The sequence below is a fragment of the Triticum urartu genome, chromosome 4, assembly GCF_003073215.2.
Source record: "Triticum urartu cultivar G1812 chromosome 4, Tu2.1, whole genome shotgun sequence".
Taxonomy (NCBI): domain Eukaryota; kingdom Viridiplantae; phylum Streptophyta; class Magnoliopsida; order Poales; family Poaceae; genus Triticum; species Triticum urartu.
The window spans coordinates 9,766,370-9,779,461 of NC_053025.1; the positions used below are offsets into that span (position 1 = coordinate 9,766,370).

The 13,092-nt window shown below is 41.8% G+C and overlaps 1 long non-coding RNA gene across 2 annotated transcripts; it reads left to right on the forward strand.

Moving 5' to 3' along the window:
• The first annotated feature begins 4,919 nt into the window (after positions 1 to 4,919).
• Positions 4,920 to 7,278, forward strand: LOC125553388. 2 transcript variants are annotated; one of them, XR_007304045.1, is made up of 4 exons: positions 4,920 to 5,397; positions 5,614 to 5,707; positions 5,984 to 6,049; positions 6,964 to 7,278. It is a non-coding gene; the product is annotated as an uncharacterized LOC125553388 (long non-coding RNA). The 2 variants fall into 2 exon arrangements; XR_007304044.1 differs by lacking the exon at positions 4,920 to 5,397 and having other exon boundaries at positions 5,584 to 5,707.
• The last annotated feature ends 5,814 nt before the right edge of the window (positions 7,279 to 13,092 follow it).

A 13,092-nucleotide genomic window follows, 5' to 3' on the forward strand; every position in this document is an offset into this window, starting at 1 on the left:
GATTGACATGACCCATTCCATTAGCTTAGCACCCGGTCGTTTAGTATGTTGCTATTGCTTTCTTCATGACTTATACATGTTCCTATGACTATGAGATTATGCAACTCCCGTTTGCCAGAGGAACACTTTGTGTGCTACCAAACGTCACAACGTAACTGGGTGATTATAAAGGAGCTCTACAGGTGTCTCCAAAGGTAGATGTTGGGTTGGCGTATTTCGAGATTAGGATTTGTCACTCCGATTGTCGGAGAGGTATCTCTGGGCCCTCTCGGTAATGCACATCACATAAGCCTTGCAAGCATTGCAACTAATGAGTTAGTTGTGAGATGATGTATTACGGAACGAGTAAAGAGACTTGCCGGTAACGAGATTGAACTAGGTATTGAGATACCGACAATCGAATCTCGGGTAAGTAACATACCGATGACAAAGGGAACAACGTATGTTGTTATGCGGTCTGACCGATAAAGATCTTCGTAGAATATGTAGGAGCCAATATGGGCATCCAGGTCCCGCTATTGGTTATTGACCGGAGACGTGTCTCGGTCATGTCTACATTGTTCTCGAACCGTAGGGTCCGCACGCTTAAGGTTTCGATGACAGTTATATAATGAGTTTATGAATTTTGATGTACCGAAGGAGTTCGGAGTCCCGGATGTGATCACGGACATGACGAGGAGTCTCGAAATGGTCGAGACATAAAGATTGATATATTGGACGGCTATATTCGGACACCGGAAGTGTTCCGGGTGATTTCGGAGAAAACCGGAGAGCCGGAGGGTTACCGAAACCCCCCGGGAGAAGTAATGGGCCATATGGGCCTTAGTGGAGAGAGATAGGGGCGGCCAAAGGTGGGCCGCGCGCCTCCTCCCCCCTGGTCCAAATTGGACTAGGAGAGGGGGGCGGCGCCCCCCTTTCCCTCTCCCTCCCCACTTCTTTCCCCCACCTAGTAGGAGTCCTACTCCTACTAGGAGGAGGACTCCTCCTTGGCGCGCCATAGAGGGCCGGCCGGCCTCCTCCCCTTGATCCTTTATATACGGGGGCAGAGGGCACCCCTTGACACACAACTTGATCCAGGTGATCATATTCTTAGCCGTGTGCGGTGCCCCCTTCCACCATAGTCCTCGATAATATTGTAGCGGTGCTTAGGCGAAGCCCTGCGACGGTAGTGCATCAAGATCGTCACCACGCCGTCGTGCTGACGGAACTCTTCCCCGACACTTTGCTGGATCGGAGTCCGGGGATCGTCATCGAGCTGAACGTGTGCTAGAACTCGGAGGTGCCGTAGTTTCGGTGCTTGATCGGTCGGGTCGTGGAGACGTACGACTACATCAACCAAACGCTTCCGTTGTCGATCTACAAGGGTACGTAGATCACACTCTCCCCTCTCGTTGCTATGCATCACCATGATCTTGCGTGTGCGTAGGAATTTTTTTGAAATTACTACGTTCCCCAACACATACATGAATTAAAATTTGATAGAATACTCCATGTGCTTCACTTATATATTTTGAGCTAAGTAGTTTTGCTCTATGTGCTTCACTTATATCTTTTGAGCTATGTAGTTTTGCTCTATGTGCTTCGCTTATATCTTTTGAGCGTTATAATTTTGCTCTATGTGCTTCACTTAGATCTTTTATAGCACGGTGGTGGATTTGTTTTAAAGAAACTATTGATCTCTCATGCTTCACTTAAATTATTTTGGGAGTCTCTTAATAGCATGGTAATTTGCTTAATAATAATATGCTTGGTATTCAAGATTTGTGAAACTTTCTTTTGAGTGTGTTGAATACTAAGAAAAGATTGAAGCATGATAATTGTTTTGAGATATGGAGCTGATAATATTAAAGTCATGCTAGTTGAGTAGTTGTGAATTTAAAGAATACTTGTGTTAAAGTTTGTGATTCCCGTAGCATGCACGTATGGTGAACCGTTATGTGATGAAGTCGGAGCATGATTTATTTATTGATTGTCTTCCTTATGAGTGGCAGTCGGGGACGAGCGATGGTTTTTTCCTACCAATCTATCCCCCTAGGAGCATGCACGTAATACTTTGCTTTGATAACTTCTAGATTTTTGCAATAAGTATATGAGTTCTTTATGACTAATGTTGAGTCCATGGATCATACACACTCTCACCCTTCCACCTTTGCTAGCCTCTCTAATACCGCACACTTTTCGCCGGTATCATACACCTACCATATACCTTCCTCAAAACAGCCACCATACCTACCTATTATGGCATTTCCATAGCCATTCTGAGATATATTGCCATGCAACTTTCCATCATCTAGTTCATCATGACACATTCATCATTGTCATATTGCTTAGCATGATCAGTTGACATGGTATTTGTGGCAAAGCCACCGTTCATAATTTCTTCATACTTGTCACTCTTGATTCATTGCATATCCCGGTACACCGCCGGAGGCATCCATATAGAGTCATACTTTGTTTTAGAATTGAGTTGTAATCATTGAGTTGTAAATAAATAAAAGTGTGATGATCATCATTTAATAGAGCATTGTCCCAAGAAAAGGCCAAAAAAAAGAAGGCCCAAAAAAAGAGAAAATAAATAAAAAGGGGCAATGCTACTATCCTTTTACCACACTTGTGCTTCAAAGTAGCACCATGATCTTCATAGTAGAGAGTCTCTCATGTTATCACTTTCATATACTAGTGGGAATTTTACATTATAGAACTTGGCTTGTATATTCCAATGATGGGCCTCCTCAAGTGCCCTAGGTCTTCGTGAGCAAGCAAGTTGGATGCACACCCACTAGTTTCTTTTGTTGAGCTTTCATACATTTATAGCTCTAGTGCATCCGTTGCATGGCAATCCCTACTCACTCACATTGATATCTATTGATGGGCATCTCCATAGCCCGTTGATACACCTAGTTGACGTGAGACTATCTTCCCCTCCTTTTTATCTTCTCCACAACCACCATTCTATTCCACCTATAGTGTTATATCCATGGCTCACGCTCATGTATTGCGTGAAGATTGAAAAAGTTTTAAAAAAGTTAGAGTATGAAACAATTGCTTGGCTTGTCATCGGGGTTGTGCATGATTTAAATACTTTGTGTGGTGAAGATAGAGCATAGCCAGACTATATGATTTTTGTAGGTATAACTTTCTTTGGCCATGATATTTTGAGAAGACATAATTGCTTTGTTAGTATGCTTGAAGTATTATTATTTTTATGTCAATATAAACTTTTGTCTTGAATCTTTCGAATCTGAATATTCATATCACAATTAAGAAGATTTGCATTGAAATTATGCCAAGTAGCACTTCGCATCAAATTTTTTTATATCATTTACCTACTCAAGGACGAGCAGGAATTAAGCTTGGGGATGCCTGATACGTCTCCAACGTATCTATAATTTTTGATTTCTCCATGCTATATTATCTACTGTTTTGGACTATATTGGGCATTATTTCCACTTTTATATTATTTTTGGGACTAACCTATTAACCGGAGGCCCAGCCCAGAATTGTTGTTTTTTGCCTATTTCAGTGTTTCGGAGAAACAGAATGTCAAATGGAGTCCAAATGGAATAAAACCTTCGGGAACGTGATTTTCTCACTGAACGTGATCTAGGAGACTTGGACCCTACTCCAAGGAGTCAAAGAGGAGGTCACGAGGGTGGGGGCGCCCCCCTGCCTCATGGGCCCCTCGGTGCTCCACCGACGTACTCCTTCCTCCTATATATACATACGCACCCCCAAACGATCAGAACAGGAGCCAAAAACCTAATTCCACCGCCGCAACTTTCTGTATCCACGAGATCCCATCTTGGGGCCTGTTCTGGAGCTCCGCCGGAGAGGGCCGTCATCACGGAGGGCTTCTACATCATCCTAGCCCCTCCGATGAAGTGTGAGTAGTTTACCTCAGACCTTCGGGTCCATAGTTAGTAGCTAGATGGCTTCTTCTCTCTTTTTGGATCTCAATACAAAGTTCTCCCCCTCTCTTGTGGAGATCTATTCGATGTAATCTTCTTTTTGCGGTGTGTTTGTTGAGATCGATGAATTGTGGGTTTATGATCAAGTCTATCTATGAATAATATTTGAATCTTCTCTGAATTCTTTTGTGTATGATTGGTTATCTTTGCAAGTCTCTTCAAATTATCCGTTTGGTTTGTCCAACTAGATTGGTAGTTCTTGCCATGGGAGAAGTGCTTAGCTTTGGGTTCGATCTTGTGGTGTCCTTTCCCAGTGACAGAAGGGGCAGCAAGGCACGTATTTCATCGTTGCCATCGAGGATAACAAGATGGGGTTTATTTCATATTGCATGAATTTATCTCTCTACATCATGTCATCTTGCTTAAAGCGTTACTCTGTTTTTAACTTAATACTCTAGATGCATGATGGATAACGGTCGATGAGTGGAGTAATAGTAGTAGATGCAGAATCGTTTTGGTCTACTTGTCACGGATGTGATGCCTATATACATGATCATGCCTAGATATTCTCATAACTATGCTCAATTCTGTCAATTGCTCAACAGTAATTTGTTCACCCACCGTAGAATACTTATGCTCTTGAGAGAAGCCACTAGTGAAACCTATGGCCCCCGGGTCTATTCTCATCATATCAATCTCCATCACTTTAATCTTGCTTTGCTTTTTACTTTGCTTTTACTTTTTTACTTTGCATCTTTATACCAAAAATACCAAAAATATTATATCTATCAGATCTCACTCTCGTAAGTGACCGTTAAGGGATTGACAACCCCTAATCGCGTTGGTTGCGAGTAGCTATCGTTTTGTGCAGGTACGAGGGACTTGAGCGTGGCCTCCTACTGGATTGATACCTTGGTTCTCAAAAACTGAGGAAAATACTTACGCTACTCTGTTGTATCATCCCTTCCTCTTCGGGGAAAACCAACGCAAGCTCAAGACGTAGCAGTGGTGTTAGGATTTTCCACTTCTTGGGCCCAAGTGCCTGCTGCTTGTGGTGAATTTGATCTTGTTGTGTTGCTACAGTGTTAATTGATGCTTCGATTGAACTGCAAGATTAACCCCTAGTGCTACCACCATAGATTCAATGAAGTAGGGCAGACTTATTGCAAGTATCCAATGAGCAAGAAGGCAGTTGGTTTTTGTTTTGAGAATTTTTATGTTGTGCTCCTGCAATTTGAGACGTAGGCTCTAGTGAGAAAATGCAGCCTACAGGTCTGTTTTGGCGGATTTTGATTGCCTGACGCTTTGGTTGCCTCTATCCTCATGATGCATCGACGCACGTTGCCCTGTCTCCACTTCCTACAACTAATTGTATATATGAATTAATTTGAGAAGTGCAGGTTGATGCAGCGCTATGAGGCTTGGTCGCTTGGATGCGGTCCTGGAGGCATAAAACGCACATGATGTTTACAAGCATGGTGGCAGTAAGGTGCGGATGGATCTAACTAATGCTACCAAGTAATATGCTGATCAATTCTATGTTATTTTGTTTGATGGATATCCCTGATTTGATTGCAAATAATTTCCTGAGCTTTGAGACTAATTTGTTTTCTCACATGCACAAGTAATTGTTTTGTTGAAATTTAAATCATGCCTCAGATTGCACGTAGATCTATTGACCGGTTCCTAATGAGCTCCAAAATAGAGAAGCGCCATGATGTACCATGGCTTGACGAGATGCATATGTCGGCATTTTTTTGTGTATTGCTGGAACATGGTTTGCATCACTACATTCTAAGGTAATTTGCCTTCTTTCCCCCTATAATTTAATGTAATGCATTACTCCTTCCTTTCTAATGTTGGTTGGTAATGTATGAGCCTAACCTGAAATTTGCACACATCAGCATCAACCTAAAATCATAGATATCAAAAGATAAAAAGAATCTGAGTATCAGCCTGCTAGGCTCCCACCCTACGTTTTTCATTGTTTGTTGTGACGATATAATGGAGAAGCCCTTCCTTGAGTAAACTAATACTACTGCAGTTACTAATCCTTTCTATATTTCTACATGTAGTGTATAATGTGAAGGTGGATAGTTCAGCATAATTACTAACGGAATTTGATACCTTTCAACGAAACGGTAGGTACTTTATGGTTTCCTGCAAACATATATTCTATACTCCCTCTGTCCCATAATGTAAGATGTTTTTGGACACTATTGTAGTGTCAAAAAATGTCTTAAATTATGGGACAGAGGGAGTAGAATTTAGTTTAAGCTTGATTTAGTATTAGTGCAATATATATTTCACAATAGGTGATTTAAATATTCATTCCTTTGATTAGCTCAACAATTTATTAATTAAGATGTTATGGCCATTAAGATATCCATGCTTGGAGATTTATAATAGATTTTCTTGCAGATATCTTCTTGGTAAATATATCACTGTAGAAAATCTACATCATCATATATCGTCCAATCGATGCTCTGATCATGTATGTGATTTTATTTTGTATTCAGTGTACATTATTTGCTAAGACTGCCATGCGTTGTTCAACTACTACAACTTCCCTGGATATATACATCAGGACAATCCTCCATTTTGAATTTCATTCATATGATAAACTTTTCCATAAAATCTCAATATAGAAACCAAGAAAATGCTGCTAATGTAATCAACACCTTTAGAAAATAGCCACTCGAAATTTTAAATAATAAAGGTTTATAAATACATATTTATTTTGCAAATTATGATAAATGTTGCATAACTTTCAACATTTGGGCGGAGGTGCCATACTTTTCTCATTTACACAAGTGTATCTCCCACTATCAAACCTCCTTTTAAAACTATTTTGTTCAAGCTAATAGGCTAAACAACAAGACATCTAAGTGGGCAGTCTCTAGAGACTTTGCTGCTACATAGAGATAACACGACTTAGTATTTTTAGTGTTTGTATGCTTTCAACCTTTGTATGCGTCTAATACCTTGCCTCATCACTACTTGCATCATGTCAATGCATTGTGTATTAACAATTCAATTTGTTATTTTTTTGTAGATTCAAAAGATATATGGATGATTATATGGGTGCGTGGCAAGTATAATGCAATGATGATGATGTTCCAGTTCGTGATGATGATGATGATGGATGCTTTTGGTTTTGTTAAGTTGTAGGGACGTTGTTGATGTTACTAGATGATGTTCCTCAGTTACGTTTTAGTTTAGTTGTAGGGATGTTGATGGATTCTTTCAGTTAAAGTTTCGCTTCGCTGTGAAGAAAATATTTAGATTATGCAGCATATTTGGATGATGTTCCTCATGTAATATCCACTATTGTAATCCAAAAGTTTTTATCCAATATATGATTTCTTCCCTTCCTGAGTATTTTCTCTTATTTTTTCCTATGTGTGGAGCATTAATTTAATTGATGACAATATATATAATAATAATATTCACATTATATATGTACCAAGACATGTTGGAAACTCTTTGTTGCCAAGCAATGAGATTTGGATTCTTGTACATTCAGCACCAACGTATAAAAGTGTAGTAATAGTGGGTATTATGTGTTGTACTCTTGCAACGATTCCTTTTACCAACGGCTATATAAGTGTTGCGTTATGAGCTAGCAACATTGGCTAAGGCAACGCATCCAAAACCGTTGGAAAATGCACTAACAACGCATATATGGACTCTTAGATACGGAAAAATGTGTTGCTCTAGGAAGGGTCCTGTTGTAGTGTCAGATTACAAAAACTTATATCTACCATCCATATTGCACTTGTATCACCATCTCTTCGGCGAACTAGTGCACCTATACAATTTACCATTGTATTGGGCGTGTTGGGGACACAAGAGACTCTTTATTATTTGGTTGCAGGGTTTTTTGAGAGAGACCATCTTCATCCTACGCCTTCCACGGATTGATAAATCTTAGGTCATCCACTTGAGAGAATTTTGCTACTGTTCTACAAACCTCTGTACTTGGAGGCCCAACAACATCTACAGGAAGAAGGTTGTGTAGTAGAAATCCTCATCCTGGCTGAGAAACATCGCATTGTCAAACAATGGGGGGCTCTGGAGGCGCGAGAGCGTGAGCTCCAGTCGGCATAGGCACATGAACTCCGGCAATCCCCTTGATGGACCGCTTTGTCGACTACACAAAGAAGACACATGGTGCGTGACTTGGGTAGCCGGGAACTGGAAGCATGTGTATCCATCACACTTCCGACAAGATTCTCCTGGCTTAGGTACAAATAGCATATTTACGAAGTGCAGCGATTTGGTGCCCAGCCTCATCTGCACCCGGCCATAAAACAATTCGCAAAAAATACTAGAAAAATTCAAAAAATTCCGAATTTTTTCCCATGGTAGACAATTTATTGCACGAGGTTCGCTCCCCATTTTAGATCATTTGAATATTTGAGTAGCTCTCAGCAAAAAAGACAAATCGGGTCAAAACAATACATGAACAGTAAACTGTTTTACAGACCCCGAATTTGTCTTTTTTGCCGAGGGTTTCTCAGTTGTCCAATTGATTTGAAAATTTGGTCGAACCTCACGTATCAAATTTGGAATTTTTTGAATTTTTATAGTATATTTTTATTCAACATGGGTGCAGATGAGCCCATGCTTAGAGAAGGATTTCCCATATTGGTGTGTATATAGCACAATAAAGTTGATGAACATGACAATTTACAACCCCGCCTTATGGACTTGAATATCTTGTGAACATTAGATTTTTATAGGCATGGCAAACCAAACGTTTTCCATTTCAAATTATATTTGCTGTGTGTGGCAAGTTTAGTTAGCAAGCATGGAAAATTCACCCCCATTCATTTTTTACTAGGAAATTGCCATCATCGCCAAATAAATTTGTCATCCTCGTACCAACATAAATTGCCATGAAAAACATTTGATTTTTAAGCATGAAAAATTGAACTTATTTTGATTGAAAATCACGTGTTGCAAGCATGGCAATTCCCTTCAGTAAGGAGGGAAAATCCATGCAAGAAAACAGAATATGCCAGGTGTCGGTGTCAAAACCGGCGGATCTCGGGTAGGGGGGCCCGAACTGTGCGTCTAAGGCAGATGGTAACAGGAGGCGAGGGACACGATGTTTACCCAGGTTCGGGTCCTCTCGATGGAGGTAATGCCCTACTTCCTGCTTCATTGATCTTGATGATATGAGTATTACAAGAGTTGATCTACCACGAGATCGTAGAGGCTAAACCCTAGAAGCTAGCCTATGGTATGATTGTTGTTGTCCTACAGACTAAACCCTCCGGTTTATATAGACACCGGAGGGGGCTAGGGTTACACAGAGTCGGTTACAAGGAAGGAGATCTACATATCCGTATTGCCAAGCTTGCCTTCCACGCCAAGGAGAGTCCCATCCGGACACGGGACGAAGTCTTCAATGTTGTATCTTCATAGTCCAACAGTCCGGCAAAAGGATATAGTCCGGCTGTCCGGAGACCCCCTAATCCAGGACTCCCTCAGTAGCCCCTGAACCAGGCTTCAACGACGATGAGTCTGGCGCGCAGATTTGTCTTCGGCATTGCAAGGCGGGTTCTTCCTCTGAATACTCCATAGAAGATTTTGAACAAAAGGATAGTGTCCGGCTTTACAAAACAAGTTCCACATACCACCGTAGAGAGAATAATATTTCCACAAATCTAATCTGCTGACACGTTTGACAGCATGACATCGTACCACGGCCCAGTCATTATTCGAACCGTTTTTCTCAATCAGCACCGCACATATCATGAGGCGGTTTTCTTGACACGTCTTGTCGAAGCAGAGATCGTGTCCCCTTATCACGGGATTCTCATCAATACGGGTATGGGTAACCCAACCGCGCCATCAATTACGGCGTTCGGGGAATAAGCGATTTTACTAGGTAAGTGGGGAGGCGCATCGCCTCTTCCGCCCTTATAAAGGGACAAAGATTCACCCTTTTTACCCACGCCTTCTTCCTCCTTGCTTATCCATTCTCGCACACTCGAGCTCTAGCGTCCAAGTTCGCGTCTTTCTCCTTAAACCACTCCAAGCATGTCTGGAGCAGGAGGCAAGTGGATGGTCTCCTCCGTCATGGAGGAGAACATCACAAAGCTACGGGAAGCCGGATATCTGGTCGCGGACATCGCGCACCGGCTGCAAGACGCGGGGCAGATCATCCCTACGCCCGAACCCCATGAGAGGGTAGTTTTCCTTACCCACTTTGTCCGCGGACTGGGATTTCCCCTTCACTCGTTTGTCCGCGGGCTCATGTTCTACTACGGGCTGGATTTTCATGATCTGGCCCCCAATTTCATCCTCAACATCTCGGCGTTTATCGTCGTGTGCGAGGCCTTCCTCCGCATCAGGCCCCACTTCGGCCTGTGGCTGAAGACCTTCAATGTTAAACCGAAGGTGGTGGTCGGCCAGCAAGCAGAGTGCGGAGGTGCCATGGTGGGAAAAATGCCTAACGTCTGATAACCCACAAGAATAGGGGATCGCAACAGCTTTCGAGGGTAGAGTATTCAACCCAAATTTATTGATTCGACACAAGGGGAGCCAAAGAATATTCTCAAGTATTAGCAGCTGAGTTGTCAATTCAACCACACCTGGAAACTTAGTATCTGCAGCAAAGTGTTTAGTAGCAAAGTAATATGGTAGTGGTGGTAGCAGCAACAAAAGTAAAGACAGCAAAAGTAATGTTTTTGGTATTTTGTAGTGATTGTAACAGTAGCAGCGGAAAAGTAAATAAGCGAGAACCAGTATATGGAAAACTCGTAGGCACCGGATCAGTGATGTATAATTATGCCGGATGCGGTTCATCATGTAACAGTCATAACATAGGGTGACACAGAACTAGCTCCAATTCATCAATGTAATGTAGGCATGTATTCCGTATATAGTCATATGTGCTTATGGAAAAGAACTTGCATGACATCTTTTGTCCTACCCTCCCGTGGCAGCGGGGTCCTATTGGAAACTAAGGGATATTAAGGCCTCCTTTTAATAGAGAACCGGAACAAAGCATTAGCACATAGTGAATACATGAACTCCTCAAACTATGGTCATCACCGGGAGTGGTCCCAATTATTGTCACTTCGGGGTTGCTGGATCATAACACATAGTAGGTGACCTTAGACTTGCAAGATAGGATCAAGAACTCACATATATTCATGAAAACATAATAGGTTCAGATCTGAAATCATGGCACTCGGGCCCTAGTGACAAGCATTAAGCATAGCAAAGTCATAGCAACATCAATCTCAGAACGTAATGGATACTAGGGATCAAACCCTAACAAAACTAACTCAATTACATGATAAATCTCATCCAACCCATCACCGTCCAGCAAGCCTACGATGGAATTACTCACGCACGGCGGTGAGCATCATGAAATTGGTGATGGAGGATGGTTGATGATGATGACCGCGACGAATCCCCCTCTCCGGAGCCCCGAACGGACTCCAGATCAGCCCTCCCGAGAGGTTTTAGGGCTTGGCGGCGGCTCCGTATCATAAAACGTGATGATTTCTTCTGTCTGATTTTTTCTCATCAAAACTCAATATATGGAGGTGGAGTTGGAGTCAGAGACGCAACAGGGGGCCCACGAGGTAGGGGGCGCGCCCTAGGGGGGCGCCCCCCACCCTCGTGAGAAGGGTGTGGGCCCCCTGGTCTTCATCTTTGGCGAGGATTTTTTATTGTTTTTTCTAAGATGTTCCGTGGAGTTTCAGGTCATTCCGAGAATATTTGTTTTCTGCACATAAAACAACACCATGGTAATTCTGCTGAAAACAGCGTCAGTCCGGGTTAGTTCCATTCAAATCATACAAGTTAGAGTCCAAAACAAGGGCAAAAGTGTTTGGAAAAGTAGATACAACGGAGACGTATCAACTCTCCCAAGCTTAAACCCTTGCTTGTCCTCAAGCAATTCAATTGACAAACTGAAAGAAAGAAAGAAAGAAAAACTTTTACAAACTCGGTTTGCTCTTGTTGTTGTAACTATGTCAAGCCAACATTCAAGTTTTCAGCATAGATCATAACTAACAACATTTGCAATAATTCTCAGGTCTCGCAATTACTCATATCAATAGCATAATCAACTAGCAAGTCATAATAATAAATCTCGGATGACAACACTTTCTCAAAACAATCATAATATGATATAACAAGATGGTATCTCGCTAGCCCTTTCTGAGACCGCAAAACATAAATGCAGAGCACCTTTAAAGATCAAGGAATGACTAGACATTGTAATTCATGGTAAAAGAGATCCAATCATAGTCATACCCAATATAAATTAATAGTGATGAATGCAAATGATGGTTGTGCTCTCCAGCTAGTGCTTTTTAATAAGAGGGTGATAACTCAGCATAAAAGTAAATGGATAGGTCCTTCGCATAGGGAAGCAGGGATTTGTAGAGGTGCCAGAGCTCAGTTTTGCAATAGAGATAAATTGTGTTTTGAGCGGTATACTTTCATTGTCAACGTAACAACTAAGAGATGGCGATATCTTCCATGCTAAACACATTATAGGCGGTTCCCAAACAGAATGGTAAAGTTTATACTCCCCCTCCACCAACAAGCATCAATCCATGGCTTGCTCGAAACAACGAGTGCCTCCAACATACATCAGGTCCCAGGGGGAGTTTTGTTTGCAATTAATTTTGATTTAGTTTGCATAAAGCATGGGACTGGGCATCCCGGTGACCAGCCATTTTCTCGTGAGTGAGGAGCGGAGTCCACTCCTCTTGAGAATAACCCGCCTAACACGGAAGATAAGGACAGCCTTTGTTGATACATGAGCTATTCGAGCATACAAAACAGAATGTTTATTTGAAGGTTTAGAGTTTGGCACATACAAATTTACTTGGAACGGCAGGTAGATACCGCATATAGGAAGGTATAGTGGACTCATCTGGAATAACTTTGGGGTTTAAGGGATTGGATGCACAAGCAGTATTCCCGCTTAGTACAGGTGAAGGCTAGCAAAAGACTGGGAAGCGAGCAACTAGAGAGCGACAACAGCCATGTACATGCATTAAAATTGATAAACATTGGATGCAAGCATGAGTAGGATATAATCCACCATGAACATAAATATCGTGAAGGCTATGTTGATTTTGTTTCAACTACATGCGTGAACATGTGCCAAGTCAAGTCACTTAAATCATTCAAAAGAGGATACCAC